At 47.3% G+C, this 24,378-nt stretch overlaps 70 non-coding genes across 70 annotated transcripts; all 70 read right to left on the reverse strand.

The window, feature by feature from the left end:
* Positions 1 to 98: 98 nt before the first annotated feature.
* LOC145154034 (5S ribosomal RNA) lies at positions 99 to 217 on the reverse strand. The gene has a single exon (XR_013734520.1). It is a non-coding gene; the product is annotated as a 5S ribosomal RNA (ribosomal RNA).
* A 229-nt stretch (positions 218 to 446) lies between these two features.
* On the reverse strand, positions 447 to 565 carry LOC145134558 (5S ribosomal RNA). Its single transcript, XR_013719214.1, has one exon. It is a non-coding gene; the product is annotated as a 5S ribosomal RNA (ribosomal RNA).
* A 228-nt stretch (positions 566 to 793) lies between these two features.
* LOC145145055 (5S ribosomal RNA) lies at positions 794 to 912 on the reverse strand. The gene has a single exon (XR_013726047.1). It is a non-coding gene; the product is annotated as a 5S ribosomal RNA (ribosomal RNA).
* A 230-nt stretch (positions 913 to 1,142) lies between these two features.
* LOC145156010 (5S ribosomal RNA) lies at positions 1,143 to 1,261 on the reverse strand. Its single transcript, XR_013736437.1, has one exon. It is a non-coding gene; the product is annotated as a 5S ribosomal RNA (ribosomal RNA).
* A 229-nt stretch (positions 1,262 to 1,490) lies between these two features.
* LOC145135703 (5S ribosomal RNA) lies at positions 1,491 to 1,609 on the reverse strand. Its single transcript, XR_013719987.1, has one exon. It is a non-coding gene; the product is annotated as a 5S ribosomal RNA (ribosomal RNA).
* Positions 1,610 to 1,838: 229 nt separating this feature from the next.
* LOC145138023 (5S ribosomal RNA) lies at positions 1,839 to 1,957 on the reverse strand. Its single transcript, XR_013721302.1, has one exon. It is a non-coding gene; the product is annotated as a 5S ribosomal RNA (ribosomal RNA).
* Positions 1,958 to 2,186: 229 nt separating this feature from the next.
* Positions 2,187 to 2,305, reverse strand: LOC145144766 (5S ribosomal RNA). Its single transcript, XR_013725769.1, has one exon. It is a non-coding gene; the product is annotated as a 5S ribosomal RNA (ribosomal RNA).
* Positions 2,306 to 2,534: 229 nt separating this feature from the next.
* Positions 2,535 to 2,653, reverse strand: LOC145142803 (5S ribosomal RNA). The gene has a single exon (XR_013723868.1). It is a non-coding gene; the product is annotated as a 5S ribosomal RNA (ribosomal RNA).
* A 229-nt stretch (positions 2,654 to 2,882) lies between these two features.
* LOC145154035 (5S ribosomal RNA) lies at positions 2,883 to 3,001 on the reverse strand. Its single transcript, XR_013734521.1, has one exon. It is a non-coding gene; the product is annotated as a 5S ribosomal RNA (ribosomal RNA).
* A 229-nt stretch (positions 3,002 to 3,230) lies between these two features.
* On the reverse strand, positions 3,231 to 3,349 carry LOC145134565 (5S ribosomal RNA). Its single transcript, XR_013719216.1, has one exon. It is a non-coding gene; the product is annotated as a 5S ribosomal RNA (ribosomal RNA).
* Positions 3,350 to 3,576: 227 nt separating this feature from the next.
* On the reverse strand, positions 3,577 to 3,695 carry LOC145154037 (5S ribosomal RNA). The gene has a single exon (XR_013734522.1). It is a non-coding gene; the product is annotated as a 5S ribosomal RNA (ribosomal RNA).
* Positions 3,696 to 3,924: 229 nt separating this feature from the next.
* On the reverse strand, positions 3,925 to 4,043 carry LOC145134572 (5S ribosomal RNA). The gene has a single exon (XR_013719219.1). It is a non-coding gene; the product is annotated as a 5S ribosomal RNA (ribosomal RNA).
* A 229-nt stretch (positions 4,044 to 4,272) lies between these two features.
* Positions 4,273 to 4,391, reverse strand: LOC145144536 (5S ribosomal RNA). Its single transcript, XR_013725550.1, has one exon. It is a non-coding gene; the product is annotated as a 5S ribosomal RNA (ribosomal RNA).
* Positions 4,392 to 4,618: 227 nt separating this feature from the next.
* On the reverse strand, positions 4,619 to 4,737 carry LOC145133838 (5S ribosomal RNA). The gene has a single exon (XR_013718783.1). It is a non-coding gene; the product is annotated as a 5S ribosomal RNA (ribosomal RNA).
* Positions 4,738 to 4,965: 228 nt separating this feature from the next.
* Positions 4,966 to 5,084, reverse strand: LOC145144767 (5S ribosomal RNA). The gene has a single exon (XR_013725770.1). It is a non-coding gene; the product is annotated as a 5S ribosomal RNA (ribosomal RNA).
* Positions 5,085 to 5,313: 229 nt separating this feature from the next.
* Positions 5,314 to 5,432, reverse strand: LOC145145371 (5S ribosomal RNA). The gene has a single exon (XR_013726347.1). It is a non-coding gene; the product is annotated as a 5S ribosomal RNA (ribosomal RNA).
* A 231-nt stretch (positions 5,433 to 5,663) lies between these two features.
* LOC145136890 (5S ribosomal RNA) lies at positions 5,664 to 5,782 on the reverse strand. The gene has a single exon (XR_013720761.1). It is a non-coding gene; the product is annotated as a 5S ribosomal RNA (ribosomal RNA).
* Positions 5,783 to 6,010: 228 nt separating this feature from the next.
* On the reverse strand, positions 6,011 to 6,129 carry LOC145149317 (5S ribosomal RNA). Its single transcript, XR_013730166.1, has one exon. It is a non-coding gene; the product is annotated as a 5S ribosomal RNA (ribosomal RNA).
* A 228-nt stretch (positions 6,130 to 6,357) lies between these two features.
* Positions 6,358 to 6,476, reverse strand: LOC145145066 (5S ribosomal RNA). Its single transcript, XR_013726058.1, has one exon. It is a non-coding gene; the product is annotated as a 5S ribosomal RNA (ribosomal RNA).
* A 230-nt stretch (positions 6,477 to 6,706) lies between these two features.
* LOC145156011 (5S ribosomal RNA) lies at positions 6,707 to 6,825 on the reverse strand. Its single transcript, XR_013736438.1, has one exon. It is a non-coding gene; the product is annotated as a 5S ribosomal RNA (ribosomal RNA).
* Positions 6,826 to 7,055: 230 nt separating this feature from the next.
* Positions 7,056 to 7,174, reverse strand: LOC145145078 (5S ribosomal RNA). Its single transcript, XR_013726069.1, has one exon. It is a non-coding gene; the product is annotated as a 5S ribosomal RNA (ribosomal RNA).
* Positions 7,175 to 7,403: 229 nt separating this feature from the next.
* On the reverse strand, positions 7,404 to 7,522 carry LOC145138030 (5S ribosomal RNA). The gene has a single exon (XR_013721303.1). It is a non-coding gene; the product is annotated as a 5S ribosomal RNA (ribosomal RNA).
* A 229-nt stretch (positions 7,523 to 7,751) lies between these two features.
* Positions 7,752 to 7,870, reverse strand: LOC145144768 (5S ribosomal RNA). The gene has a single exon (XR_013725771.1). It is a non-coding gene; the product is annotated as a 5S ribosomal RNA (ribosomal RNA).
* Positions 7,871 to 8,099: 229 nt separating this feature from the next.
* Positions 8,100 to 8,218, reverse strand: LOC145134579 (5S ribosomal RNA). The gene has a single exon (XR_013719220.1). It is a non-coding gene; the product is annotated as a 5S ribosomal RNA (ribosomal RNA).
* Positions 8,219 to 8,447: 229 nt separating this feature from the next.
* LOC145154038 (5S ribosomal RNA) lies at positions 8,448 to 8,566 on the reverse strand. Its single transcript, XR_013734523.1, has one exon. It is a non-coding gene; the product is annotated as a 5S ribosomal RNA (ribosomal RNA).
* A 229-nt stretch (positions 8,567 to 8,795) lies between these two features.
* LOC145134584 (5S ribosomal RNA) lies at positions 8,796 to 8,914 on the reverse strand. Its single transcript, XR_013719221.1, has one exon. It is a non-coding gene; the product is annotated as a 5S ribosomal RNA (ribosomal RNA).
* Positions 8,915 to 9,141: 227 nt separating this feature from the next.
* Positions 9,142 to 9,260, reverse strand: LOC145154039 (5S ribosomal RNA). Its single transcript, XR_013734524.1, has one exon. It is a non-coding gene; the product is annotated as a 5S ribosomal RNA (ribosomal RNA).
* A 229-nt stretch (positions 9,261 to 9,489) lies between these two features.
* Positions 9,490 to 9,608, reverse strand: LOC145134591 (5S ribosomal RNA). Its single transcript, XR_013719222.1, has one exon. It is a non-coding gene; the product is annotated as a 5S ribosomal RNA (ribosomal RNA).
* A 229-nt stretch (positions 9,609 to 9,837) lies between these two features.
* On the reverse strand, positions 9,838 to 9,956 carry LOC145144538 (5S ribosomal RNA). The gene has a single exon (XR_013725552.1). It is a non-coding gene; the product is annotated as a 5S ribosomal RNA (ribosomal RNA).
* Positions 9,957 to 10,183: 227 nt separating this feature from the next.
* LOC145145091 (5S ribosomal RNA) lies at positions 10,184 to 10,302 on the reverse strand. The gene has a single exon (XR_013726081.1). It is a non-coding gene; the product is annotated as a 5S ribosomal RNA (ribosomal RNA).
* Positions 10,303 to 10,530: 228 nt separating this feature from the next.
* LOC145144769 (5S ribosomal RNA) lies at positions 10,531 to 10,649 on the reverse strand. Its single transcript, XR_013725772.1, has one exon. It is a non-coding gene; the product is annotated as a 5S ribosomal RNA (ribosomal RNA).
* A 229-nt stretch (positions 10,650 to 10,878) lies between these two features.
* On the reverse strand, positions 10,879 to 10,997 carry LOC145145373 (5S ribosomal RNA). Its single transcript, XR_013726349.1, has one exon. It is a non-coding gene; the product is annotated as a 5S ribosomal RNA (ribosomal RNA).
* Positions 10,998 to 11,226: 229 nt separating this feature from the next.
* LOC145154040 (5S ribosomal RNA) lies at positions 11,227 to 11,345 on the reverse strand. The gene has a single exon (XR_013734525.1). It is a non-coding gene; the product is annotated as a 5S ribosomal RNA (ribosomal RNA).
* A 230-nt stretch (positions 11,346 to 11,575) lies between these two features.
* On the reverse strand, positions 11,576 to 11,694 carry LOC145134602 (5S ribosomal RNA). The gene has a single exon (XR_013719225.1). It is a non-coding gene; the product is annotated as a 5S ribosomal RNA (ribosomal RNA).
* A 228-nt stretch (positions 11,695 to 11,922) lies between these two features.
* On the reverse strand, positions 11,923 to 12,041 carry LOC145145103 (5S ribosomal RNA). Its single transcript, XR_013726093.1, has one exon. It is a non-coding gene; the product is annotated as a 5S ribosomal RNA (ribosomal RNA).
* Positions 12,042 to 12,272: 231 nt separating this feature from the next.
* LOC145156013 (5S ribosomal RNA) lies at positions 12,273 to 12,391 on the reverse strand. The gene has a single exon (XR_013736439.1). It is a non-coding gene; the product is annotated as a 5S ribosomal RNA (ribosomal RNA).
* A 229-nt stretch (positions 12,392 to 12,620) lies between these two features.
* Positions 12,621 to 12,739, reverse strand: LOC145145114 (5S ribosomal RNA). Its single transcript, XR_013726104.1, has one exon. It is a non-coding gene; the product is annotated as a 5S ribosomal RNA (ribosomal RNA).
* Positions 12,740 to 12,968: 229 nt separating this feature from the next.
* Positions 12,969 to 13,087, reverse strand: LOC145138037 (5S ribosomal RNA). Its single transcript, XR_013721304.1, has one exon. It is a non-coding gene; the product is annotated as a 5S ribosomal RNA (ribosomal RNA).
* Positions 13,088 to 13,316: 229 nt separating this feature from the next.
* On the reverse strand, positions 13,317 to 13,435 carry LOC145144770 (5S ribosomal RNA). Its single transcript, XR_013725773.1, has one exon. It is a non-coding gene; the product is annotated as a 5S ribosomal RNA (ribosomal RNA).
* A 229-nt stretch (positions 13,436 to 13,664) lies between these two features.
* Positions 13,665 to 13,783, reverse strand: LOC145134605 (5S ribosomal RNA). Its single transcript, XR_013719228.1, has one exon. It is a non-coding gene; the product is annotated as a 5S ribosomal RNA (ribosomal RNA).
* Positions 13,784 to 14,011: 228 nt separating this feature from the next.
* On the reverse strand, positions 14,012 to 14,130 carry LOC145154041 (5S ribosomal RNA). The gene has a single exon (XR_013734526.1). It is a non-coding gene; the product is annotated as a 5S ribosomal RNA (ribosomal RNA).
* A 229-nt stretch (positions 14,131 to 14,359) lies between these two features.
* LOC145134612 (5S ribosomal RNA) lies at positions 14,360 to 14,478 on the reverse strand. Its single transcript, XR_013719236.1, has one exon. It is a non-coding gene; the product is annotated as a 5S ribosomal RNA (ribosomal RNA).
* Positions 14,479 to 14,706: 228 nt separating this feature from the next.
* On the reverse strand, positions 14,707 to 14,825 carry LOC145145126 (5S ribosomal RNA). The gene has a single exon (XR_013726115.1). It is a non-coding gene; the product is annotated as a 5S ribosomal RNA (ribosomal RNA).
* A 230-nt stretch (positions 14,826 to 15,055) lies between these two features.
* LOC145156015 (5S ribosomal RNA) lies at positions 15,056 to 15,174 on the reverse strand. Its single transcript, XR_013736441.1, has one exon. It is a non-coding gene; the product is annotated as a 5S ribosomal RNA (ribosomal RNA).
* A 230-nt stretch (positions 15,175 to 15,404) lies between these two features.
* LOC145147960 (5S ribosomal RNA) lies at positions 15,405 to 15,522 on the reverse strand. Its single transcript, XR_013728859.1, has one exon. It is a non-coding gene; the product is annotated as a 5S ribosomal RNA (ribosomal RNA).
* A 229-nt stretch (positions 15,523 to 15,751) lies between these two features.
* On the reverse strand, positions 15,752 to 15,870 carry LOC145138043 (5S ribosomal RNA). The gene has a single exon (XR_013721306.1). It is a non-coding gene; the product is annotated as a 5S ribosomal RNA (ribosomal RNA).
* A 228-nt stretch (positions 15,871 to 16,098) lies between these two features.
* On the reverse strand, positions 16,099 to 16,217 carry LOC145144771 (5S ribosomal RNA). The gene has a single exon (XR_013725774.1). It is a non-coding gene; the product is annotated as a 5S ribosomal RNA (ribosomal RNA).
* Positions 16,218 to 16,446: 229 nt separating this feature from the next.
* LOC145134616 (5S ribosomal RNA) lies at positions 16,447 to 16,565 on the reverse strand. Its single transcript, XR_013719242.1, has one exon. It is a non-coding gene; the product is annotated as a 5S ribosomal RNA (ribosomal RNA).
* A 228-nt stretch (positions 16,566 to 16,793) lies between these two features.
* LOC145154042 (5S ribosomal RNA) lies at positions 16,794 to 16,912 on the reverse strand. Its single transcript, XR_013734527.1, has one exon. It is a non-coding gene; the product is annotated as a 5S ribosomal RNA (ribosomal RNA).
* A 228-nt stretch (positions 16,913 to 17,140) lies between these two features.
* LOC145134622 (5S ribosomal RNA) lies at positions 17,141 to 17,259 on the reverse strand. The gene has a single exon (XR_013719243.1). It is a non-coding gene; the product is annotated as a 5S ribosomal RNA (ribosomal RNA).
* Positions 17,260 to 17,486: 227 nt separating this feature from the next.
* On the reverse strand, positions 17,487 to 17,605 carry LOC145154043 (5S ribosomal RNA). Its single transcript, XR_013734528.1, has one exon. It is a non-coding gene; the product is annotated as a 5S ribosomal RNA (ribosomal RNA).
* Positions 17,606 to 17,834: 229 nt separating this feature from the next.
* Positions 17,835 to 17,953, reverse strand: LOC145134628 (5S ribosomal RNA). Its single transcript, XR_013719246.1, has one exon. It is a non-coding gene; the product is annotated as a 5S ribosomal RNA (ribosomal RNA).
* Positions 17,954 to 18,181: 228 nt separating this feature from the next.
* On the reverse strand, positions 18,182 to 18,300 carry LOC145149187 (5S ribosomal RNA). The gene has a single exon (XR_013730041.1). It is a non-coding gene; the product is annotated as a 5S ribosomal RNA (ribosomal RNA).
* A 230-nt stretch (positions 18,301 to 18,530) lies between these two features.
* On the reverse strand, positions 18,531 to 18,649 carry LOC145145138 (5S ribosomal RNA). The gene has a single exon (XR_013726126.1). It is a non-coding gene; the product is annotated as a 5S ribosomal RNA (ribosomal RNA).
* A 229-nt stretch (positions 18,650 to 18,878) lies between these two features.
* On the reverse strand, positions 18,879 to 18,997 carry LOC145138054 (5S ribosomal RNA). The gene has a single exon (XR_013721308.1). It is a non-coding gene; the product is annotated as a 5S ribosomal RNA (ribosomal RNA).
* Positions 18,998 to 19,227: 230 nt separating this feature from the next.
* On the reverse strand, positions 19,228 to 19,346 carry LOC145145150 (5S ribosomal RNA). The gene has a single exon (XR_013726138.1). It is a non-coding gene; the product is annotated as a 5S ribosomal RNA (ribosomal RNA).
* Positions 19,347 to 19,575: 229 nt separating this feature from the next.
* On the reverse strand, positions 19,576 to 19,694 carry LOC145138060 (5S ribosomal RNA). The gene has a single exon (XR_013721309.1). It is a non-coding gene; the product is annotated as a 5S ribosomal RNA (ribosomal RNA).
* Positions 19,695 to 19,923: 229 nt separating this feature from the next.
* On the reverse strand, positions 19,924 to 20,042 carry LOC145144774 (5S ribosomal RNA). Its single transcript, XR_013725776.1, has one exon. It is a non-coding gene; the product is annotated as a 5S ribosomal RNA (ribosomal RNA).
* A 229-nt stretch (positions 20,043 to 20,271) lies between these two features.
* On the reverse strand, positions 20,272 to 20,390 carry LOC145134633 (5S ribosomal RNA). The gene has a single exon (XR_013719248.1). It is a non-coding gene; the product is annotated as a 5S ribosomal RNA (ribosomal RNA).
* A 229-nt stretch (positions 20,391 to 20,619) lies between these two features.
* LOC145154044 (5S ribosomal RNA) lies at positions 20,620 to 20,738 on the reverse strand. Its single transcript, XR_013734529.1, has one exon. It is a non-coding gene; the product is annotated as a 5S ribosomal RNA (ribosomal RNA).
* A 229-nt stretch (positions 20,739 to 20,967) lies between these two features.
* On the reverse strand, positions 20,968 to 21,086 carry LOC145134639 (5S ribosomal RNA). The gene has a single exon (XR_013719249.1). It is a non-coding gene; the product is annotated as a 5S ribosomal RNA (ribosomal RNA).
* Positions 21,087 to 21,313: 227 nt separating this feature from the next.
* LOC145154046 (5S ribosomal RNA) lies at positions 21,314 to 21,432 on the reverse strand. The gene has a single exon (XR_013734531.1). It is a non-coding gene; the product is annotated as a 5S ribosomal RNA (ribosomal RNA).
* A 229-nt stretch (positions 21,433 to 21,661) lies between these two features.
* LOC145134646 (5S ribosomal RNA) lies at positions 21,662 to 21,780 on the reverse strand. Its single transcript, XR_013719253.1, has one exon. It is a non-coding gene; the product is annotated as a 5S ribosomal RNA (ribosomal RNA).
* Positions 21,781 to 22,009: 229 nt separating this feature from the next.
* Positions 22,010 to 22,128, reverse strand: LOC145144540 (5S ribosomal RNA). The gene has a single exon (XR_013725553.1). It is a non-coding gene; the product is annotated as a 5S ribosomal RNA (ribosomal RNA).
* Positions 22,129 to 22,355: 227 nt separating this feature from the next.
* On the reverse strand, positions 22,356 to 22,474 carry LOC145145161 (5S ribosomal RNA). Its single transcript, XR_013726149.1, has one exon. It is a non-coding gene; the product is annotated as a 5S ribosomal RNA (ribosomal RNA).
* A 228-nt stretch (positions 22,475 to 22,702) lies between these two features.
* Positions 22,703 to 22,821, reverse strand: LOC145144775 (5S ribosomal RNA). Its single transcript, XR_013725777.1, has one exon. It is a non-coding gene; the product is annotated as a 5S ribosomal RNA (ribosomal RNA).
* Positions 22,822 to 23,051: 230 nt separating this feature from the next.
* On the reverse strand, positions 23,052 to 23,170 carry LOC145145374 (5S ribosomal RNA). Its single transcript, XR_013726350.1, has one exon. It is a non-coding gene; the product is annotated as a 5S ribosomal RNA (ribosomal RNA).
* A 229-nt stretch (positions 23,171 to 23,399) lies between these two features.
* Positions 23,400 to 23,518, reverse strand: LOC145154047 (5S ribosomal RNA). Its single transcript, XR_013734532.1, has one exon. It is a non-coding gene; the product is annotated as a 5S ribosomal RNA (ribosomal RNA).
* A 229-nt stretch (positions 23,519 to 23,747) lies between these two features.
* Positions 23,748 to 23,866, reverse strand: LOC145134652 (5S ribosomal RNA). The gene has a single exon (XR_013719255.1). It is a non-coding gene; the product is annotated as a 5S ribosomal RNA (ribosomal RNA).
* Positions 23,867 to 24,094: 228 nt separating this feature from the next.
* LOC145145173 (5S ribosomal RNA) lies at positions 24,095 to 24,213 on the reverse strand. Its single transcript, XR_013726160.1, has one exon. It is a non-coding gene; the product is annotated as a 5S ribosomal RNA (ribosomal RNA).
* Positions 24,214 to 24,378: the final 165 nt, after the last annotated feature.

The following is a 24,378-nucleotide window of genomic DNA, read 5'->3' on the forward strand; positions in this document are numbered from 1 at the left end:
GGAGGCCACCCGAGCATAGAAATAGCAAGAAAGAAAAAAAACAAACAAAAAAAACCGCACGTAAAATCTAAAAAAACGCAAACGGACAACGAAAAAGGGGGGTGCAACACGAGGACTTCCCAGGGGGTCACCCATCCTAGTACTACTCTCGCCCAAGCACACTTAACTGCGGAGTTCTGATGGGATCCGGTGCATTAGTGCTGGTATGATCGCACCCAAAATACTATCCATGCTTATTGCTTGTATGTCTTAAAAGACGCAGAACCTCCTTTGTTTTCGTACGCGAGGCGTGGGACCCACGTGACCGATCAGCTCCGTTCCAAAAATACGAAGACCATCAACCATGAAGCAGAGGCCACCCGAGCATAGAAATAGCAAGAAAGAAAAAAAAACAAAAAAAAACCGCACGTAAAATTTAAAAAAACGCAAACGGACAACGAAAAAGGGGGTTGCAACACGAGGACTTCCCATGGGGTCACCCATCCTAGTACTACTCTCGCCCAAGCACGCTTAACTGCGGAGTTCTGATGGGATCCGGTGCATTAGTGCTGGTATGATCGCACCCGAAATACTGTCCATGCTTATTGCTTGTATGTCTTAAAAGACACAGAACCTCCTTTGTTTTCGTACGCGAGGCGTGGGACCCACGTGACCGATCGGCTCCGTTCCAAAAATACGAAGACCAATGAACCATGAAACGGAGGCCACCCGAGCATAGAAATAGCAAGAATAAAAAAACAAAAAAAAACCGCACGTAAAATCTAAAAAAACGCAAACGGACAACGAAAAAGGGGGGGTGCAACACGAGGACTTCCCAGGGGGTCACCCATCCTAGTACTACTCTCGCCCAAGCACGCTTAACTGCGGAGTTCTGATGGGATCCGGTGCATTAGTGCTGGTATGATCGCACCCGAAATACTATCCATGCTTATTGCTTTTATGTCTTAAAAGACGCAGAACCTCCTTTGTTTTCGTACGCGAGGCGTGGAACCCACGTGACCGATCGGCTCCGTTCCAAAAATCCGAAAACCATCAACTATGAAGCGGAGGCCACCCGAGCATAGAAATAGCAAGAAAGAAAAAAAAAACAAAAAAAAACCGCACGTAAAATCTAAAAAAACGCAAACGGACAACGAAAAAGGGGGGTGCAACACGAGGACTTCCCAGGGGGTCACCCATCCTAGTACTACTCTCGCCCAAGCACGCTTAACTGCGAAGTTCTGATGGGATCCGGTGCATTAGTGCTGGTATGATCGCACCCGAAATACTATCCATGCTTATTGCTTGTATGTCTTAAAAGACGCAGAACCTCCTTTGTTTTCGTACGCGAGGCGTGGGACCCACGTGACCGATCGGCTCCGTTCCAAAAATACGAAGACCATGAACCATGAAACGGAGGCCACCCGAGCATAGAAATAGCAAGAAAGAAAAAAAAACAAAAAAAAACCGCACGTAAAATCTAGAAAAACGCAAACGGACAACGAAAAAGGGGGGTGCAACACGAGGACTTCCCAGGGGGTCACCCATCCTAGTACTACTCTCGCCCAAGCGCGCTTAACTGCGGAGTTCTGATGGGATCCGGTGCATTAGTGCTGGTATGATCGCACCCGAAATACTATCCATGCTTATTGCTTGTATGTCTTAAAAGACGCAGAACCTCCTTTGTTTTCGTACGCGAGGCGTGGAACCCACGTGACCGATCGGCTCCGTTCCAAAAATACGAAAACCATCAACCATGAAGCGGAGGCCACCCGAGCATAGAAATAGCAAGAAAGAAAAAAAAACAAAAAAAAACCGCACGTAAAATCTAAAAAAACGCAAACGGACAACGAAAAAGGGGGGTGCAACACGAGGACTTCCCAGGGGGTCACCCATCCTAGTACTACTCTCGCCCAAGCACGCTTAACTGCGGAGTTCTGATAGGATCCGGTGCATTAGTGCTGGTATGATCGCACCCGAAATACTATCCATGCTTATTGCTTGTATGTCTTAAAAGACGCAGAACCTCCTTTGTTTTCGTACGCGAGGCGTGGGACCCTCGTGACCGATCGGCTCCGTTCCACAAATACGAAGATCATGAACCATGAAACGGAGGCCACCCGAGCATAGAAATAGCAAGAAAGAAAAAAAACAAAAAAAAAACCGCACGTAAAATCTAAAAAAACGCAAACGGACAACGAAAAAGGGGGGTGCAAGACGAGGACTTCCCACGGGGTCACCCATCCTAGTACTACTCTCGCCCAAGCACACTTAACTGCGGAGTTCTGATGGGATCCGGTGCATTAGTGCTGGTATGATCGCACCCAAAATACTATCCATGCTTATTGCTTGTATGTCTTAAAAGACGCAGAACCTCCTTTGTTTTCGTACGCGAGGCGTGGGACCCACGTGACCGATCAGCTCCGTTCCAAAAATACGAAGACCATCAACCATGAAGCGGAGGCCACCCGAGCATAGAAATAGCAAGAAAGAAAAAAAAACAAAAAAAAACCACACGTAAAATTTAAAAAAACGCAAACGGACAACGAAAAAGGGGGTTGCAACACGAGGACTTCCCATGGGGTCGCCCATCCTAGTACTACTCTCGCCCAAGCACGCTTAACTGCGGAGTTCTGATGGGATCCGGTGCATTAGTGCTGGTATGATCGCACCCGAAATACTGTCCATGCTTATTGCTTGTATGTCTTAAAAGACACAGAACCTCCTTTGTTTTCGTATGCGAGGCGTGGGACCCACGTGACCGATCGGCTCCGTTCCAAAAATACGAAGACCATGAACCATGAAACGGAGGCCACCCGAGCATAGAAATAGCAAGAAAGAAAAAAAACAAAAAAAAAACCGCACGTAAAATCTAAAAAAACGCAAACGGACAACGAAAAAGGGGGGTGCAACACGAGGACTTCCCAGGGGGTCACCCATCCTAGTACTACTCTCGCCCAAGCACACTTAACTGCGGAGTTCTGATGGGATCCGGTGCATTAGTGCTGGTATGATCGCACCCAAAATACTATCCATGCTTATTGCTTGTATGTCTTAAAAGACGCAGAACCTCCTTTGTTTTCGTACGCGAGGCGTGGGACCCACGTGACCGATCAGCTCCGTTCCAAAAATACGAAGACCATCAACCATGAAGCAGAGGCCACCCGAGCATAGAAATAGCAAGAAAGAAAAAAAAACAAAAAAAAACCGCACGTAAAATTTAAAAAAACGCAAACGGACAACGAAAAAGGGGGTTGCAACACGAGGACTTCCCATGGGGTCACCCATCCTAGTACTACTCTCGCCCAAGCACGCTTAACTGCGGAGTTCTGATGGGATCCGGTGCATTAGTGCTGGTATGATCGCACCCGAAATACTGTCCATGCTTATTGCTTGTATGTCTTAAAAGACACAGAACCTCCTTTGTTTTCGTACGCGAGGCGTGGGACCCACGTGACCGATCGGCTCCGTTCCAAAAATACGAAGACCAATGAACCATGAAACGGAGGCCACCCGAGCATAGAAATAGCAAGAATAAAAAAACAAAAAAAAACCGCACGTAAAATCTAAAAAAACGCAAACGGACAACGAAAAAGGGGGGTGCAACACGAGGACTTCCCAGGGGGTCACCCATCCTAGTACTACTCTCGCCCAAGCACACTTAACTGCGGAGTTCTGATGGGATCCGGTGCATTAGTGCTGGTATGATCGCACCCAAAATACTATCCATGCTTATTGCTTGTATGTCTTAAAAGACGCAGAACCTCCTTTGTTTTCGTACGCGAGGCGTGGGACCCACGTGACCGATCAGCTCCGTTCCAAAAATACGAAGACCATCAACCATGAAGCAGAGGCCACCCGAGCATAGAAATAGCAAGAAAGAAAAAAAAACAAAAAAAAACCGAACGTAAAATTTAAAAAAACGCAAACGGACAACGAAAAAGGGGGTTGCAACACGAGGACTTCCCATGGGGTCACCCATCCTAGTACTACTCTCGCCCAAGCACGCTTAACTGCGGAGTTCTGATGGGATCCGGTGCATTAGTGCTGGTATGATCGCACCCAAAATACTATCCATGCTTATTGCTTGTATGTCTTAAAAGACGCAGAACCTCCTTTGTTTTCGTACGCAAGGCGTGGGACCCACGTGACCGATCAGCTCCGTTCCAAAAATACGAAGACCATCAACCATGAAGCAGAGGCCACCCGAGCATAGAAATAGCAAGAAAGAAAAAAAAACAAAAAAAAACCGCACGTAAAATTTAAAAAAACGCAAACGGACAACGAAAAAGGGGGTTGCAACACGAGGACTTCCCAGGGGGTCACCCATCCTAGTACTACTCTCGCCCAAGCACGCTTAACTGCAGAGTTCTGATGGGATCCGGTGCATTAGTGCTGGTATGATCGCACCCGAAATACTATCCATGCTTATTGCTTGTATGTCTTAAAAGACGCAGAACCTCCTTTGTTTTCGTACGCGAGGCGTGGGACCCACGTGACCGATCGGCTCCGTTCCAAAAATACGAAGACCATGAACCAAGAAACGGAGGCCACCCGAGCATAGAAATAGCAAGAAAGAAAAAAACAAAAAAAAACCACACGTAAAATCTAGAAAAACGCAAACGGACAACGAAAAAGGGGGGTGCAAGACGAGGACTTCCCAGGGGGTCACCCATCCTAGTACTACTCTCGCCCAAGCACGCTTAACTGCGGAGTTCTGATGGGATCCGGTGCATTAGTGCTGGTATGATCGCACCCGAAATACTATCCATGCTTATTGCTTGTATGTCTTAAAAGACGCAGAACCTCCTTTGTTTTCGTACACGAGGCGTGGGACCCACGTGACCGATCGGCTCCGTTCCACAAATACGAAGACCATGAACCATGAAACGGAGGCCACCCGAGCATAGAAATAGCAAGAAAGAAAAAAAACAAAAAAAAACTGCACGTAAAATCTAAAAAAACGCAAACGGACAACGAAAAAGGGGGGTGCAAGACGAGGACTTCCCACGGGGTCACCCATCCTAGTACTACTCTCGCCCAAGCACACTTAACTGCGGAGTTCTGATGGGATCCGGTGCATTAGTGCTGGTATGATCGCACCCAAAATACTATCCATGCTTTTTGCTTGTATGTCTTAAAAGACGCAGAACCTCATTTGTTTTCGTACGCGAGGCGTGGGACCCACGTGACCGATCAGCTCCGTTCCAAAAATACGAAGACCATCAACCATGAAGCGGAGGCCACCCGAGCATAAAAATAGCAAGAAAGAAAAAAAAACAAAAAAAAACCGCACGTAAAATTTAAAAAAACGCAAACGGACAACGAAAAAGGGGATTGCAACGCGAGGACTTCCCATGGGGTCACCCATCCTAGTACTACTCTCGCCCAAGCACGCTTAACTGCGGAGTTCTGATGGGATCCGGTGCATTAGTGCTGGTATGATCGCACCCGAAATACTGTCCATGCTTATTGCTTGTATGTCTTAAAAGACACAGAACCTCCTTTGTTTTCGTACGCGAGGCGTGGGACCCACGTGACCGATCGGCTCCGTTCCAAAAATACGAAGACCATGAACCATGAAACGGAGGCCACCCGAGCATAGAAATAGCAAGAAAGAAAAAAAACAAACAAAAAAAACCGCACGTAAAATCTAAAAAAACGCAAACGGACAACGAAAAAGGGGGGTGCAACACGAGGACTTCCCAGGGGGTCACCCATCCTAGTACTACTCTCGTCCAAGCACACTTAACTGCGGAGTTCTGATGGGATCCGGTGCATTAGTGCTGGTATGATCGCACCCAAAATACTATCCATGCTTATTGCTTGTATGTCTTAAAAGACGCAGAACCTCCTTTGTTTTCGTACGCGAGGCGTGGGACCCACGTGACCGATCAGCTCCGTTCCAAAAATACGAAGACCATCAACCATGAAGCAGAGGCCACCCGAGCATAGAAATAGCAAGAAAGAAAAAAAAACAAAAAAAAACCGCACGTAAAATTTAAAAAAACGCAAACGGACAACGAAAAAGGGGGTTGAACACGAGGACTTCCCATGGGGTCACCCATCCTAGTACTACTCTCGCCCAAGCACGCTTAACTGCGGAGTTCTGATGGGATCCGGTGCATTAGTGCTGGTATGATCGCACCCGAAATACTGTCCATGCTTATTGCTTGTATGTCTTAAAAGACACAGAACCTCCTTTGTTTTCGTACGCGAGGCGTGGGACCCACGTGACCGATCGGCTCCGTTCCAAAAATACGAAGACCAATGAACCATGAAACGGAGGCCACCCGAGCATAGAAATAGCAAGAATAAAAAAACAAAAAAAAACCGCACGTAAAATCTAAAAAAACGCAAACGGACAACGAAAAAGGGGGGGTGCAACACGAGGACTTCCCAGGGGGTCACCCATCCTAGTACTACTCTCGCCCAAGCACGCTTAACTGCGGAGTTCTGATGGGATCCGGTGCATTAGTGCTGGTATGATCGCACCCGAAATACTATCCATGCTTATTGCTTTTATGTCTTAAAAGACGCAGAACCTCCTTTGTTTTCGTACGCGAGGCGTGGAACCCACGTGACCGATCGACTCCGTTCCAAAAATCCGAAAACCATCAACCATGAAGCGGAGGCCACCCGAGCATAGAAATAGCAAGAAAGAAAAAAAAAACAAAAAAAAACCGCACGTAAAATCTAAAAAAACGCAAACGGACAACGAAAAAGGGGGGTGCAACACGAGGACTTCCCAGGGGGTCACCCATCCTAGTACTACTCTCGCCCAAGCACGCTTAACTGCGAAGTTCTGATGGGATCCGGTGCATTAGTGCTGGTATGATCGCACCCGAAATACTATCCATGCTTATTGCTTGTATGTCTTAAAAGACGCAGAACCTCCTTTGTTTTCGTACGCGAGGCGTGGGACCCACGTGACCGATCGGCTCCGTTCCAAAAATACGAAGACCATGAACCATGAAACGGAGGCCACCCGAGCATAGAAATAGCAAGAAAGAAAAAAAAACAAAAAAAAAACCGCACGTAAAATCTAGAAAAACGCAAACGGACAACGAAAAAGGGGGGTGCAACACGAGGACTTCCCAGGGGGTCACCCATCCTAGTACTACTCTCGCCCAAGCACGCTTAACTGCGGAGTTCTGATGGGATCCGGTGCATTAGTGCTGGTATGATCGCACCCGAAATACTATCCATGCTTATTGCTTGTATGTCTTAAAAGACGCAGAACCTCCTTTGTTTTCGTACGCGAGGCGTGGAACCCACGTGACCGATCGGCTCCGTTCCAAAAATACGAAAACCATCAACCATGAAGCGGAGGCCACCCGAGCATAGAAATAGCAAGAAAGAAAAAAAAACAAAAAAAAACCGCACGTAAAATCTAAAAAAACGCAAACGGACAACGAAAAAGGGGGGTGCAACACGAGGACTTCCCAGGGGGTCACCCATCCTAGTACTACTCTCGCCCAAGCACGCTTAACTGCGGAGTTCTGATAGGATCCGGTGCATTAGTGCTGGTATGATCGCACCCGAAATACTATCCATGCTTATTGCTTGTATGTCTTAAAAGACGCAGAACCTCCTTTGTTTTCGTACGCGAGGCGTGGGACCCTCGTGACCGATCGGCTCCGTTCCACAAATACGAAGATCATGAACCATGAAACGGAGGCCACCCGAGCATAGAAATAGCAAGAAAGAAAAAAAACAAAAAAAAAACCGCACGTAAAATCTAAAAAAACGCAAACGGACAACGAAAAAGGGGGGTGCAAGACGAGGACTTCCCACGGGGTCACCCATCCTAGTACTACTCTCGCCCAAGCACACTTAACTGCGGAGTTCTGATGGGATCCGGTGCATTAGTGCTGGTATGATCGCACCCAAAATACTATCCATGCTTATTGCTTGTATGTCTTAAAAGACGCAGAACCTCCTTTGTTTTCGTACGCGAGGCGTGGGACCCACGTGACCGATCAGCTCCGTTCCAAAAATACGAAGACCATCAACCATGAAGCGGAGGCCACCCGAGCATAGAAATAGCAAGAAAGAAAAAAAAACAAAAAAAAACCGCACGTAAAATTTAAAAAAACGCAAACGGACAACGAAAAAGGGGGTTGCAACACGAGGACTTCCCATGGGGTCACCCATCCTAGTACTACTCTCGCCCAAGCACGCTTAACTGCGGAGTTCTGATGGGATCCGGTGCATTAGTGCTGGTATGATCGCACCCGAAATACTGTCCATGCTTATTGCTTGTATGTCTTAAAAGACACAGAACCTCCTTTGTTTTCGTATGCGAGGCGTGGGACCCACGTGACCGATCGGCTCCGTTCCAAAAATACGAAGACCATGAACCATGAAACGGAGGCCACCCGAGCATAGAAATAGCAAGAAAGAAAAAAAACAAAAAAAAAACCGCACGTAAAATCTAAAAAAACGCAAACGGACAACGAAAAAGGGGGGTGCAACACGAGGACTTCCCAGGGGGTCACCCATCCTAGTACTACTCTCGCCCAAGCACACTTAACTGCGGAGTTCTGATGGGATCCGGTGCATTAGTGCTGGTATGATCGCACCCAAAATACTATCCATGCTTATTGCTTGTATGTCTTAAAAGACGCAGAACCTCCTTTGTTTTCGTACGCGAGGCGTGGGACCCACGTGACCGATCAGCTCCGTTCCAAAAATACGAAGACCATCAACCATGAAGCAGAGGCCACCCGAGCATAGAAATAGCAAGAAAGAAAAAAAAACAAAAAAAAACCGCACGTAAAATTTAAAAAAACGCAAACGGACAACGAAAAAGGGGGTTGCAACACGAGGACTTCCCATGGGGTCACCCATCCTAGTACTACTCTCGCCCAAGCACGCTTAACTGCGGAGTTCTGATGGGATCCGGTGCATTAGTGCTGGTATGATCGCACCCGAAATACTGTCCATGCTTATTGCTTGTATGTCTTAAAAGACACAGAACCTCCTTTGTTTTCGTACGCGAGGCGTGGGACCCACGTGACCGATCGGCTCCGTTCCAAAAATACGAAGACCAATGAACCATGAAACGGAGGCCACCCGAGCATAGAAATAGCAAGAATAAAAAAACAAAAAAAAACCGCACGTAAAATCTAAAAAAACGCAAACGGACAACGAAAAAGGGGGGTGCAACACGAGGACTTCCCAGGGGGTCACCCATCCTAGTACTACTCTCGCCCAAGCACACTTAACTGCGGAGTTCTGATGGGATCCGGTGCATTAGTGCTGGTATGATCGCACCCAAAATACTATCCATGCTTATTGCTTGTATGTCTTAAAAGACGCAGAACCTCCTTTGTTTTCGTACGCGAGGCGTGGGACCCACGTGACCGATCAGCTCCGTTCCAAAAATACGAAGACCATCAACCATGAAGCAGAGGCCACCCGAGCATAGAAATAGCAAGAAAGAAAAAAAAACAAAAAAAAACCGCACGTAAAATTTAAAAAAACGCAAACGGACAACGAAAAAGGGGGTTGCAACACGAGGACTTCCCATGGGGTCACCCATCCTAGTACTACTCTCGCCCAAGCACGCTTAACTGCGGAGTTCTGATGGGATCCGGTGCATTAGTGCTGGTATGATCGCACCCAAAATACTATCCATGCTTATTGCTTGTATGTCTTAAAAGACGCAGAACCTCCTTTGTTTTCGTACGCAAGGCGTGGGACCCACGTGACCGATCAGCTCCGTTCCAAAAATACGAAGACCATCAACCATGAAGCAGAGGCCACCCGAGCATAGAAATAGCAAGAAAGAAAAAAAAACAAAAAAAAACCGCACGTAAAATTTAAAAAAACGCAAACGGACAACGAAAAAGGGGGTTGCAACACGAGGACTTCCCAGGGGGTCACCCATCCTAGTACTACTCTCGCCCAAGCACGCTTAACTGCAGAGTTCTGATGGGATCCGGTGCATTAGTGCTGGTATGATCGCACCCGAAATACTATCCATGCTTATTGCTTGTATGTCTTAAAAGACGCAGAACCTCCTTTGTTTTCGTACGCGAGGCGTGGGACCCACGTGACCGATCGGCTCCGTTCCAAAAATACGAAGACCATGAACCAAGAAACGGAGGCCACCCGAGCATAGAAATAGCAAGAAAGAAAAAAACAAAAAAAAACCACACGTAAAATCTAGAAAAACGCAAACGGACAACGAAAAAGGGGGGTGCAACACGAGGACTTCCCAGGGGGTCACCCATCCTAGTACTACTCTCGCCCAAGCACGCTTAACTGCGGAGTTCTGATGGGATCCGGTGCATTAGTGCTGGTATGATCGCACCCGAAATACTATCCATGCTTATTGCTTGTATGTCTTAAAAGACGCAGAACCTCCTTTGTTTTCGTACACGAGGCGTGGGACCCACGTGACCGATCGGCTCCGTTCCACAAATACGAAGACCATGAACCATGAAACGGAGGCCACCCGAGCATAGAAATAGCAAGAAAGAAAAAAAACAAAAAAAAACTGCACGTAAAATCTAAAAAAACGCAAACGGACAACGAAAAAGGGGGGTGCAAGACGAGGACTTCCCACGGGGTCACCCATCCTAGTACTACTCTCGCCCAAGCACACTTAACTGCGGAGTTCTGATGGGATCCGGTGCATTAGTGCTGGTATGATCGCACCCAAAATACTATCCATGCTTATTGCTTGTATGTCTTAAAAGACGCAGAACCTCATTTGTTTTCGTACGCGAGGCGTGGGACCCACGTGACCGATCAGCTCCGTTCCAAAAATACGAAGACCATCAACCATGAAGCGGAGGCCACCCGAGCATAAAAATAGCAAGAAAGAAAAAAAAACAAAAAAAAACCGCACGTAAAATTTAAAAAAACGCAAACGGACAACGAAAAAGGGGATTGCAACGCGAGGACTTCCCATGGGGTCACCCATCCTAGTACTACTCTCGCCCAAGCACGCTTAACTGCGGAGTTCTGATGGGATCCGGTGCATTAGTGCTGGTATGATCGCACCCGAAATACTGTCCATGCTTATTGCTTGTATGTCTTAAAAGACACAGAACCTCCTTTGTTTTCGTACGCGAGGCGTGGGACCCACGTGACCGATCGGCTCCGTTCCAAAAATACGAAGACCATGAACCATGAAACGGAGGCCACCCGAGCATAGAAATAGCAAGAAAGAAAAAAAACAAAAAAAAAACCGCACGTAAAATCTAAAAAAACGCAAACGGACAACGAAAAAGGGGGGTGCAACACGAGGACTTCCCAGGGGGTCACCCATCCTAGTACTACTCTCGCCCAAGCACACTTAACTGCGGAGTTCTGATGGGATCCGGTGCATTAGTGCTGGTATGATCGCACCCAAAATACTATCCATGCTTATTGCTTGTATGTCTTAAAAGACGCAGAACCTCCTTTGTTTTCGTACGCGAGGCGTGGGACCCACGTGACCGATCAGCTCCGTTCCAAAAATACGAAGACCATCAACCATGAAGCAGAGGCCACCCGAGCATAGAAATAGCAAGAAAGAAAAAAAAAACAAAAAAAAACCGCACGTAAAATTTAAAAAAACGCAAACGGACAACGAAAAAGGGGGTTGCAACACGAGGACTTCCCATGGGGTCACCCATCCTAGTACTACTCTCGCCCAAGCACGCTTAACTGCGGAGTTCTGATGGGATCCGGTGCATTAGTGCTGGTATGATCGCACCCGAAATACTGTCCATGCTTATTGCTTGTATGTCTTAAAAGACACAGAACCTCCTTTGTTTTCGTACGCGAGGCGTGGGACCCACGTGACCGATCGGCTCCGTTCCAAAAATACGAAGACCAATGAACCATGAAACGGAGGCCACCCGAGCATAGAAATAGCAAGAATAAAAAAACAAAAAAAAACCGCACGTAAAATCTAAAAAAACGCAAACGGACAACGAAAAAGGGGGGGTGCAACACGAGGACTTCCCAGGGGGTCACCCATCCTAGTACTACTCTCGCCCAAGCACGCTTAACTGCGGAGTTCTGATGGGATCCGGTGCATTAGTGCTGGTATGATCGCACCCGAAATACTATCCATGCTTATTGCTTTTATGTCTTAAAAGACGCAGAACCTCCTTTGTTTTCGTACGCGAGGCGTGGAACCCACGTGACCGATCGGCTCCGTTCCAAAAATCCGAAAACCATCAACCATGAAGCGGAGGCCACCCGAGCATAGAAATAGCAAGAAAGAAAAAAAAAACAAAAAAAAAACCGCACGTAAAATCTAAAAAAACGCAAACGGACAACGAAAAAGGGGGGTGCAACACGAGGACTTCCCAGGGGGTCACCCATCCTAGTACTACTCTCGCCCAAGCACGCTTAACTGCGAAGTTCTGATGGGATCCGGTGCATTAGTGCTGGTATGATCGCACCCGAAATACTATCCATGCTTATTGCTTGTATGTCTTAAAAGACGCAGAACCTCCTTTGTTTTCGTACGCGAGGCGTGGGACCCACGTGACCGATCGGCTCCGTTCCAAAAATACGAAGACCATGAACCATGAAACGGAGGCCACCCGAGCATAGAAATAGCAAGAAAGAAAAAAAAACAAAAAAAAAACCGCACGTAAAATCTAGAAAAACGCAAACGGACAACGAAAAAGGGGGTGCAACACGAGGACTTCCCAGGGGGTCACCCATCCTAGTACTACTCTCGCCCAAGCACGCTTAACTGCGGAGTTCTGATGGGATCCGGTGCATTAGTGCTGGTATGATCGCACCCGAAATACTATCCATGCTTATTGCTTGTATGTCTTAAAAGACGCAGAACCTCCTTTGTTTTCGTACGCGAGGCGTGGAACCCACGTGACCGATCGGCTCCGTTCCAAAAATACGAAAACCATCAACCATGAAGCGGAGGCCACCCGAGCATAGAAATAGCAAGAAAGAAAAAAAAACAAAAAAAAACCGCACGTAAAATCTAAAAAAACGCAAACGGACAACGAAAAAGGGGGGTGCAACACGAGGACTTCCCAGGGGGTCACCCATCCTAGTACTACTCTCGCCCAAGCACGCTTAACTGCGGAGTTCTGATAGGATCCGGTGCATTAGTGCTGGTATGATCGCACCCGAAATACTATCCATGCTTATTGCTTGTATGTCTTAAAAGACGCAGAACCTCCTTTGTTTTCGTACGCGAGGCGTGGGACCCTCGTGACCGATCGGCTCCGTTCCACAAATACGAAGATCATGAACCATGAAACGGAGGCCACCCGAGCATAGAAATAGCAAGAAAGAAAAAAAACAAAAAAAAAACCGCACGTAAAATCTAAAAAAACGCAAACGGACAACGAAAAAGGGGGGTGCAAGACGAGGACTTCCCACGGGGTCACCCATCCTAGTACTACTCTCGCCCAAGCACACTTAACTGCGGAGTTCTGATGGGATCCGGTGCATTAGTGCTGGTATGATCGCACCCAAAATACTATCCATGCTTATTGCTTGTATGTCTTAAAAGACGCAGAACCTCCTTTGTTTTCGTACGCGAGGCGTGGGACCCACGTGACCGATCAGCTCCGTTCCAAAAATACGAAGACCATCAACCATGAAGCGGAGGCCACCCGAGCATAGAAATAGCAAGAAAGAAAAAAAAACAAAAAAAAACCGCACGTAAAATTTAAAAAAACGCAAACGGACAACGAAAAAGGGGGTTGCAACACGAGGACTTCCCATGGGGTCACCCATCCTAGTACTACTCTCGCCCAAGCACGCTTAACTGCGGAGTTCTGATGGGATCCGGTGCATTAGTGCTGGTATGATCGCACCCGAAATACTGTCCATGCTTATTGCTTGTATGTCTTAAAAGACACAGAACCTCCTTTGTTTTCGTACGCGAGGCGTGGGACCCACGTGACCGATCGGCTCCGTTCCAAAAATACGAAGACCATGAACCATGAAACGGAGGCCACCCGAGCATAGAAATAGCAAGAAAGAAAAAAAACAAAAAAAAACCGCACGTAAAATCTAAAAAAACGCAAACGGACAACGAAAAAGGGGGGTGCAACACGAGGACTTCCCAGGGGGTCACCCATCCTAGTACTACTCTCGCCCAAGCACACTTAACTGCGGAGTTCTGATGGGATCCGGTGCATTAGTGCTGGTATGATCGCACCCAAAATACTATCCATGCTTATTGCTTGTATGTCTTAAAAGACGCAGAACCTCCTTTGTTTTCGTACGCGAGGCGTGGGACCCACGTGACCGATCAGCTCCGTTCCAAAAATACGAAGACCATCAACCATGAAGCAGAGGCCACCCGAGCATAGAAATAGCAAGAAAGAAAAAAAAACAAAAAAAAACCGCACGTAAAATTTAAAAAAACGCAAACGGACAACGAAAAAGGGGGTTGCAACACGAGGACTTCCCATGGGGTCACCCATCCTAGTACTACTCTCGCCCAAGCACGCTTAACTGCGGAGTTCTGATGGGATCCGGTGCATTAGTGCTGGTATGATCGCACCCGAAATACTGTCCATGCTTATTGCTTGTATGTCTTAAAAGACACAGAACCTCCTTTGTTTTCGTACGCGAGGCGTGGGACCCACGTGACCGATCGGCTCCGTTCCAAAAATACGAAGACCAATGAACCATGAAACGGAGGCCACCCGAGCATAGAAATAGCAAGAATAAAAAAACAAAAAAAAACCGCACGTAAAATCTAAAAAAACGCAAACGGACAACGAAAAAGGGGGGGTGCAACACGAGGACTTCCCAGGGGGTCACCCATCCTAGTACTACTCTCGCCCAAGCACGCTTAACTGCGGAGTTCTGATGGGATCCGGTGCATTAGTGCTGGTATGATCGCACCCGAAATACTATCCATGCTTATTGCTTTTATGTCTTAAAAGACGCAGAACCTCCTTTGTTTTCGTACGCGAGGCGTGGAACCCACGTGACCGATCGGCTCCGTTCCAAAAATCCGAAAACCATCAACCATGAAGCGGAGGCCACCCGAGCATAGAAATAGCAAGAAAGAAAAAAAAAACAAAAAAAAACCGCACGTAAAATCTAAAAAAACGCAAACGGACAACGAAAAAGGGGGGTGCAACACGAGGACTTCCCAGGGGGTCACCCATCCTAGTACTACTCTCGCCCAAGCACGCTTAACTGCGAAGTTCTGATGGGATCCGGTGCATTAGTGCTGGTATGATCGCACCCGAAATACTATCCATGCTTATTGCTTGTATGTCTTAAAAGACGCAGAACCTCCTTTGTTTTCGTACGCGAGGCGTGGGACCCACGTGACCGATCGGCTCCGTTCCAAAAATACGAAGACCATGAACAATGAAACGGAGGCCACCCGAGCATAGAAATAGCAAGAAAGAAAAAAAAACAAAAAAAAAACCGCACGTAAAATCTAGAAAAACGCAAACGGACAACGAAAAAGGGGGGTGCAACACGAGGACTTCCCAGGGGGTCACCCATCCTAGTACTACTCTCGCCCAAGCACGCTTAACTGCGGAGTTCTGATGGGATCCGGTGCATTAGTGCTGTATGATCGCACCCGAAATACTATCCATGCTTATTGCTTGTATGTCTTAAAAGACGCAGAACCTCCTTTGTTTTCGTACGCGAGGCGTGGAACCCACGTGACCGATCGGCTCCGTTCCAAAAATACGAAAACCATCAACCATGAAGCGGAGGCCACCCGAGCATAGAAATAGCAAGAAAGAAAAAAAAACAAAAAAAAACCGCACGTAAAATCTAAAAAAACGCAAACGGACAACGAAAAAGGGGGGTGCAACACGAGGACTTCCCAGGGGGTCACCCATCCTAGTACTACTCTCGCCCAAGCACGCTTAACTGCGGAGTTCTGATAGGATCCGGTGCATTAGTGCTGGTATGATCGCACCCGAAATACTATCCATGCTTATTGCTTGTATGTCTTAAAAGACGCAGAACCTCCTTTGTTTTCGTACGCGAGGCGTGGGACCCTCGTGACCGATCGGCTCCGTTCCACAAATACGAAGATCATGAACCATGAAACGGAGGCCACCCGAGCATAGAAATAGCAAGAAAGAAAAAAAACAAAAAAAAAACCGCACGTAAAATCTAAAAAAACGCAAACGGACAACGAAAAAGGGGGTGCAAGACGAGGACTTCCCACGGGGTCACCCATCCTAGTACTACTCTCGCCCAAGCACACTTAACTGCGGAGTTCTGATGGGATCCGGTGCATTAGTGCTGGTATGATCGCACCCAAAATACTATCCATGCTTATTGCTTGTATGTCTTAAAAGACGCAGAACCTCCTTTGTTTTCGTACGCGAGGCGTGGGACCCACGTGACCGATCAGCTCCGTTCCAAAAATACGAAGACCATCAACCATGAAGCGGAGGCCACCCGAGCATAGAAATAGCAAGAAAGAAAAAAAAACAAAAAAAAACCGCACGTAAAATTTAAAAAAACGCAAACGGACAACGAAAAAGGGGGTTGCAACACGAGGACTTCCCATGGGGTCACCCATCCTAGTACTACTCTCGCCCAAGCACGCTTAACTGCGGAGTTCTGATGGGATCCGGTGCATTAGTGCTGGTATGATCGCACCCGAAATACTGTCCATGCTTATTGCTTGTATGTCTTAAAAGACACAGAACCTCCTTTGTTTTCGTACGCGAGGCGTGGGACCCACGTGACCGATCGGCTCCGTTCCAAAAATACGAAGACCATGAACCATGAAACGGAGGCCACCCGAGCATAGAAATAGCAAGAAAGAAAAAAAACAAAAAAAAACCGCACGTAAAATCTAAAAAAACGCAAACGGACAACGAAAAAGGGGGGTGCAACACGAGGACTTCCCAGGGGGTCACCCATCCTAGTACTACTCTCGCCCAAGCACACTTAACTGCGGAGTTCTGATGGGATCCGGTGCATTAGTGCTGGTATGATCGCACCCAAAATACTATCCATGCTTATTGCTTGTATGTCTTAAAAGACGCAGAACCTCCTTTGTTTTCGTACGCGAGGCGTGGGACCCACGTGACCGATCAGCTCCGTTCCAAAAATACGAAGACCATCAACCATGAAGCAGAGGCCACCCGAGCATAGAAATAGCAAGAAAGAAAAAAAACAAAAAAAAACCGCACGTAAAATTTAAAAAAACGCAAACGGACAACGAAAAAGGGGGTTGCAACACGAGGACTTCCCATGGGGTCACCCATCCTAGTACTACTCTCGCCCAAGCACGCTTAACTGCGGAGTTCTGATGGGATCCGGTGCATTAGTGCTGGTATGATCGCACCCGAAATACTGTCCATGCTTATTGCTTGTATGTCTTAAAAGACACAGAACCTCCTTTGTTTTCGTACGCGAGGCGTGGGACCCACGTGACCGATCGGCTCCGTTCCAAAAATACGAAGACCAATGAACCATGAAACGGAGGCCACCCGAGCATAGAAATAGCAAGAATAAAAAAACAAAAAAAAACCGCACGTAAAATCTAAAAAAACGCAAACGGACAACAAAAAAGGGGGGTGCAACACGAGGACTTCCCAGGGGGTCACCCATCCTAGTACTACTCTCGCCCAAGCACACTTAACTGCGGAGTTCTGATGGGATCCGGTGCATTAGTGCTGGTATGATCGCACCCAAAATACTATCCATGCTTATTGCTTGTATGTCTTAAAAGACGCAGAACCTCCTTTGTTTTCGTACGCGAGGCGTGGGACCCACGTGACCGATCAGCTCCGTTCCAAAAATACGAAGACCATCAACCATGAAGCAGAGGCCACCCGAGCATAGAAATAGCAAGAAAGAAAAAAAAACAAAAAAAAACCGCACGTAAAATTTAAAAAAACGCAAACGGACAACGAAAAAGGGGGTTGCAACACGAGGACTTCCCATGGGGTCACCCATCCTAGTACTACTCTCGCCCAAGCACGCTTAACTGCGGAGTTCTGATGGGATCCGGTGCATTAGTGCTGGTATGATCGCACCCGAAATACTGTCCATGCTTATTGCTTGTATGTCTTAAAAGACACAGAACCTCCTTTGTTTTCGTACGCGAGGCGTGGGACCCACGTGACCGATCGGCTCCGTTCCAAAAATACGAAGACCAATGAACCATGAAACGGAGGCCACCCGAGCATAGAAATAGCAAGAATAAAAAAACAAAAAAAAACCGCACGTAAAATCTAAAAAAACGCAAACGGACAACGAAAAAGGGGGGGTGCAACACGAGGACTTCCCAGGGGGTCACCCATCCTAGTACTACTCTCGCCTAAGCACGCTTAACTGCGAAGTTCTGATGGGATCCGGTGCATTAGTGTTGGTATGATCGCACCCGAAATACTATCCATGCTTATTGCTTGTATGTCTTAAAAGACGCAGAACCTCCTTTGTTTTCGTACGCGAGGCGTGGGACCCACGTGACCGATCGGCTCCGTTCCAAAAATACGAAGACCATGAACCATGAAACGGAGGCCACCCGAGCATAGAAATAGCAAGAAAGAAAAAAAAACAAAAAAAAAACCGCACGTAAAATCTAGAAAAACGCAAACGGACAACGAAAAAGGGGGGTGCAACACGAGGACTTCCCAGGGGGTCACCCATCCTAGTACTACTCTCGCCCAAGCACGCTTAACTGCGGAGTTCTGATGGGATCCGGTGCATTAGTGCTGGTATGATCGCACCCGAAATACTATCCATGCTTATTGCTTGTATGTCTTAAAAGACGCAGAACCTCCTTTGTTTTCGTACGCGAGGCGTGGAACCCACGTGACCGATCGGCTCCGTTCCAAAAATACGAAAACCATCAACCATGAAGCGGAGGCCACCCGAGCATAGAAATAGCAAGAAAGAAAAAAAAACAAAAAAAAACCGCACGTAAAATCTAAAAAAACGCAAACGGACAACGAAAAAGGGGGGTGCAACACGAGGACTTCCCAGGGGGTCACCCATCCTAGTACTACTCTCGCCCAAGCACGCTTAACTGCGGAGTTCTGATAGGATCCGGTGCATTAGTGCTGGTATGATCGCACCCGAAATACTATCCATGCTTATTGCTTGTATGTCTTAAAAGACGCAGAACCTCCTTTGTTTTCGTACGCGAGGCGTGGGACCCACGTGACCGATCGGCTCCGTTCCAAAAATAAGAAGACCATGAACCATGAAACGGAGGCCACCCGAGCATAGAAATAGCAAGAAAGAAAAAAAAACAAAAAAAAAACCGCACGTAAAATCTAGAAAAACGCAAACGGACAACGAAAAAGGGGGGTGCAACACGAGGACTTCCCAGGGGGTCACCCATCCTAGTACTACTCTCGCCCAAGCACGCTTAACTGCGGAGTTCTGATGGGATCCGGTGCATTAGTGCTGGTATGATCGCACCCGAAATACTATCCATGCTTATTGCTTGTATGTCTTAAAAGACGCAGAACCTCCTTTGTTTTCGTACGCGAGGCGTGGAACCCACGTGACCGATCGGCTCCGTTCCAAAAATACGAAAACCATCAACCATGAAGCGGAGGCCACCCGAGCATAGAAATAGCAAGAAAGAAAAAAAAACAAAAAAAAACCGCACGTAAAATCTAAAAAAACGCAAACGGACAACGAAAAAGGGGGGTGCAACACGAGGACTTCCCAGGGGGTCACCCATCCTAGTACTACTCTCGCCCAAGCACGCTTAACTGCGGAGTTCTGATAGGATCCGGTGCATTAGTGCTGGTATGATCGCACCCGAAATACTATCCATGCTTATTGCTTGTATGTCTTAAAAGACGCAGAACCTCCTTTGTTTTCGTACGCGAGGCGTGGGACCCTCGTGACCGATCGGCTCCGTTCCACAAATACGAAGATCATGAACCATGAAACGGAGGCCACCCGAGCATAGAAATAGCAAGAAAGAAAAAAAACAAAAAAAAAACCGCACGTAAAATCTAAAAAAACGCAAACGGACAACGAAAAAGGGGGGTGCAAGACGAGGACTTCCCACGGGGTCACCCATCCTAGTACTACTCTCGCCCAAGCACACTTAACTGCGGAGTTCTGATGGGATCCGGTGCATTAGTGCTGGTATGATCGCACCCAAAATACTATCCATGCTTATTGCTTGTATGTCTTAAAAGACGCAGAACCTCCTTTGTTTTCGTACGCGAGGCGTGGGACCCACGTGACCGATCAGCTCCGTTCCAAAAATACGAAGACCATCAACCATGAAGCGGAGGCCACCCGAGCATAGAAATAGCAAGAAAGAAAAAAAAACAAAAAAAAACCGCACGTAAAATTTAAAAAAACGCAAACGGACAACGAAAAAGGGGGTTGCAACACGAGGACTTCCCATGGGGTCACCCATCCTAGTACTACTCTCGCCCAAGCACGCTTAACTGCGGAGTTCTGATGGGATCCGGTGCATTAGTGCTGGTATGATCGCACCCGAAATACTGTCCATGCTTATTGCTTGTATGTCTTAAAAGACACAGAACCTCCTTTGTTTTCGTATGCGAGGCGTGGGACCCACGTGACCGATCGGCTCCGTTCCAAAAATACGAAGACCATGAACCATGAAACGGAGGCCACCCGAGCATAGAAATAGCAAGAAAGAAAAAAAACAAAAAAAAAACCGCACGTAAAATCTAAAAAAACGCAAACGGACAACGAAAAAGGGGGGTGCAACACGAGGACTTCCCAGGGGGTCACCCATCCTAGTACTACTCTCGCCCAAGCACACTTAACTGCGGAGTTCTGATGGGATCCGGTGCATTAGTGCTGGTATGATCGCACCCAAAATACTATCCATGCTTATTGCTTGTATGTCTTAAAAGACGCAGAACCTCCTTTGTTTTCGTACGCGAGGCGTGGGACCCACGTGACCGATCAGCTCCGTTCCAAAAATACGAAGACCATCAACCATGAAGCAGAGGCCACCCGAGCATAGAAATAGCAAGAAAGAAAAAAAAACAAAAAAAAACCGCACGTAAAATTTAAAAAAACGCAAACGGACAACGAAAAAGGGGGTTGCAACACGAGGACTTCCCATGGGGTCACCCATCCTAGTACTACTCTCGCCCAAGCACGCTTAACTGCGGAGTTCTGATGGGATCCGGTGCATTAGTGCTGGTATGATCGCACCCGAAATACTGTCCATGCTTATTGCTTGTATGTCTTAAAAGACACAGAACCTCCTTTGTTTTCGTACGCGAGGCGTGGGACCCACGTGACCGATCGGCTCCGTTCCAAAAATACGAAGACCAATGAACCATGAAACGGAGGCCACCCGAGCATAGAAATAGCAAGAATAAAAAAACAAAAAAAAACCGCACGTAAAATCTAAAAAAACGCAAACGGACAACGAAAAAGGGGGGTGCAACACGAGGACTTCCCAGGGGGTCACCCATCCTAGTACTACTCTCGCCCAAGCACACTTAACTGCGGAGTTCTGATGGGATCCGGTGCATTAGTGCTGGTATGATCGCACCCAAAATACTATCCATGCTTATTGCTTGTATGTCTTAAAAGACGCAGAACCTCCTTTGTTTTCGTACGCGAGGCGTGGGACCCACGTGACCGATCAGCTCCGTTCCAAAAATACGAAGACCATCAACCATGAAGCAGAGGCCACCCGAGCATAGAAATAGCAAGAAAGAAAAAAAAACAAAAAAAAACCGCACGTAAAATTTAAAAAAACGCAAACGGACAACGAAAAAGGGGGTTGCAACACGAGGACTTCCCATGGGGTCACCCATCCTAGTACTACTCTCGCCCAAGCACGCTTAACTGCGGAGTTCTGATGGGATCCGGTGCATTAGTGCTGGTATGATCGCACCCAAAATACTATCCATGCTTATTGCTTGTATGTCTTAAAAGACGCAGAACCTCCTTTGTTTTCGTACGCAAGGCGTGGGACCCACGTGACCGATCAGCTCCGTTCCAAAAATACGAAGACCATCAACCATGAAGCAGAGGCCACCCGAGCATAGAAATAGCAAGAAAGAAAAAAAAACAAAAAAAAACCGCACGTAAAATTTAAAAAAACGCAAACGGACAACGAAAAAGGGGGTTGCAACACGAGGACTTCCCAGGGGGTCACCCATCCTAGTACTACTCTCGCCCAAGCACGCTTAACTGCAGAGTTCTGATGGGATCCGGTGCATTAGTGCTGGTATGATCGCACCCGAAATACTATCCATGCTTATTGCTTGTATGTCTTAAAAGACGCAGAACCTCCTTTGTTTTCGTAAGCGAGGCGTGGGACCCACGTGACCGATCGGCTCCGTTCCAAAAATACGAAGACCATGAACCAAGAAACGGAGGCCACCCGAGCATAGAAATAGCAAGAAAGAAAAAAACAAAAAAAAACCACACGTAAAATCTAGAAAAACGCAAACGGACAACGAAAAAGGGGGGTGCAACACGAGGACTTCCCAGGGGGTCACCCATCCTAGTACTACTCTCGCCCAAGCACGCTTAACTGCGGAGTTCTGATGGGATCCGGTGCATTAGTGCTGGTATGATCGCACCCGAAATACTATCCATGCTTATTGCTTGTATGTCTTAAAAGACGCAGAACCTCCTTTGTTTTCGTACACGAGGCGTGGGACCCACGTGACCGATCGGCTCCGTTCCACAAATACGAAGACCATGAACCATGAAACGGAGGCCACCCGAGCATAGAAATAGCAAGAAAGAAAAAAAACAAAAAAAAACTACACGTAAAATCTAAAAAAACGCAAACGGACAACGAAAAAGGGGGGTGCAAGACGAGGACTTCCCACGGGGTCACCCATCCTAGTACTACTCTCGCCCAAGCACACTTAACTGCGGAGTTCTGATGGGATCCGGTGCATTAGTGCTGGTATGATCGCACCCAAAATACTATCCATGCTTATTGCTTGTATGTCTTAAAAGACGCAGAACCTCATTTGTTTTCGTACGCGAGGCGTGGGACCCACGTGACCGATCAGCTCCGTTCCAAAAATACGAAGACCATCAACCATGAAGCGGAGGCCACCCGAGCATAAAAATAGCAAGAAAGAAAAAAAAAACAAAAAAAAACCGCACGTAAAATTTAAAAAAACGCAAACGGACAACGAAAAAGGGGATTGCAACGCGAGGACTTCCCATGGGGTCACCCATCCTAGTACTACTCTCGCCCAAGCACGCTTAACTGCGGAGTTCTGATGGGATCCGGTGCATTAGTGCTGGTATGATCGCACCCGAAATACTGTCCATGCTTATTGCTTGTATGTCTTAAAAGACACAGAACCTCCTTTGTTTTCGTACGCGAGGCGTGGGACCCACGTGACCGATCGGCTCCGTTCCAAAAATACGAAGACCATGAACCATGAAACGGAGGCCACCCGAGCATAGAAATAGCAAGAAAGAAAAAAAACAAAAAAAAAACCGCACGTAAAATCTAAAAAAACGCAAACGGACAACGAAAAAGGGGGGTGCAACACGAGGACTTCCCAGGGGGTCACCCATCCTAGTACTACTCTCGCCCAAGCACACTTAACTGCGGAGTTCTGATGGGATCCGGTGCATTAGTGCTGGTATGATCGCACCCAAAATACTATCCATGCTTATTGCTTGTATGTCTTAAAAGACGCAGAACCTCCTTTGTTTTCGTACGCGAGGCGTGGGACCCACGTGACCGATCAGCTCCGTTCCAAAAATACGAAGACCATCAACCATGAAGCAGAGGCCACCCGAGCATAGAAATAGCAAGAAAGAAAAAAAAACAAAAAAAAACCGCACGTAAAATTTAAAAAAACGCAAACGGACAACGAAAAAGGGGGTTGCAACACGAGGACTTCCCATGGGGTCACCCATCCTAGTACTACTCTCGCCCAAGCACGCTTAACTGCGGAGTTCTGATGGGATCCGGTGCATTAGTGCTGGTATGATCGCACCCGAAATACTGTCCATGCTTATTGCTTGTATGTCTTAAAAGACACAGAACCTCCTTTGTTTTCGTACGCGAGGCGTGGGACCCACGTGACCGATCGGCTCCGTTCCAAAAATACGAAGACCAATGAACCATGAAACGGAGGCCACCCGAGCATAGAAATAGCAAGAATAAAAAAACAAAAAAAAACCGCACGTAAAATCTAAAAAAACGCAAACGGACAACGAAAAAGGGGGGGTGCAACACGAGGACTTCCCAGGGGGTCACCCATCCTAGTACTACTCTCGCCCAAGCACGCTTAACTGCGGAGTTCTGATGGGATCCGGTGCATTAGTGCTGGTATGATCGCACCCGAAATACTATCCATGCTTATTGCTTTTATGTCTTAAAAGACGCAGAACCTCCTTTGTTTTCGTACGCGAGGCGTGGAACCCACGTGACCGATCGGCTCCGTTCCAAAAATCCGAAAACCATCAACCATGAAGCGGAGGCCACCCGAGCATAGAAATAGCAAGAAA

Source organism: Lactuca virosa, chromosome 1 (assembly GCF_052849685.1).
Source record: "Lactuca virosa cultivar CGN04683 chromosome 1, Lactuca_virosa_CGN04683_v6, whole genome shotgun sequence".
In the NCBI taxonomy this organism is placed as follows: Eukaryota; Viridiplantae; Streptophyta; class Magnoliopsida; order Asterales; family Asteraceae; genus Lactuca; species Lactuca virosa.